The 633-nt window shown below is 26.2% G+C and overlaps 1 protein-coding gene across 1 annotated transcript in view; it reads left to right on the top strand.

Annotated features, from left to right (window-relative positions):
• Positions 1 to 633, top strand: part of LOC144224329 (lysine-specific demethylase 6A-like) — a gene marked incomplete at its 3' end in the record, with an annotated part of 67,621 nt that overhangs the window by 63,529 nt on the left and 3,459 nt on the right.

Genomic DNA, 633 nt, shown 5'->3' on the forward strand with positions numbered 1-633 from the left:
AATCAAGTAGGACAGTCTGATTTCAAAGACTTCACAGTTTCCTGTTTGTTTTCTGAGCTTGCTTTTTTAATCTTTAAAGGTTGAGAAATACTTCTCCAGTATTTTTATGCTAAAAAAAAGTTTGTATTCGGGATTAATTTTCATACATACTAAGAATTTGTAATTTACATTAAGGGAAAAACTATACATGCCACTTTAAAAATTATTGTGGTAAGGTATAAGTTTAAAAAATGGTGTCTTACAGAATACACAAATTCATTTTGAAAACAGAAAAAATGTCTTTTAGATTTCAGAGTTGTCAAAAAGTCATTCTGGAAATAGGACATTTAGGAAAAGAAGCAAAGCTTACTATGAAATTGTAATCTAATATTTTTTTTGTTGGTGGTTCAAATTACTCTTAACATTGTTGTGATGAGCACTGGATGTTGTTATATGAGTGATTAATCACTAAATTCTACTCTTGAAACCAATATAGCATTGTATATTAACTAATTAAAATTTAAATTAAAAATAAAAACCAAAAAGTCCAGAAATTACTGTAAGAAAAATCTGAGTGAAACACATTGAGAATATAGCTTATAGTTTTCAAAAAAAATAAATAGGAAAATTAGGAGAAAAGTTTTGTCATTTATT

The sequence above is a fragment of the Crocuta crocuta genome, unplaced genomic scaffold (assembly GCF_008692635.1).
Source record: "Crocuta crocuta isolate KB4526 unplaced genomic scaffold, BGI_CrCroc_1.0 scaffold2311, whole genome shotgun sequence".
Lineage (NCBI taxonomy): Eukaryota > Metazoa > Chordata > Mammalia > Carnivora > Hyaenidae > Crocuta > Crocuta crocuta.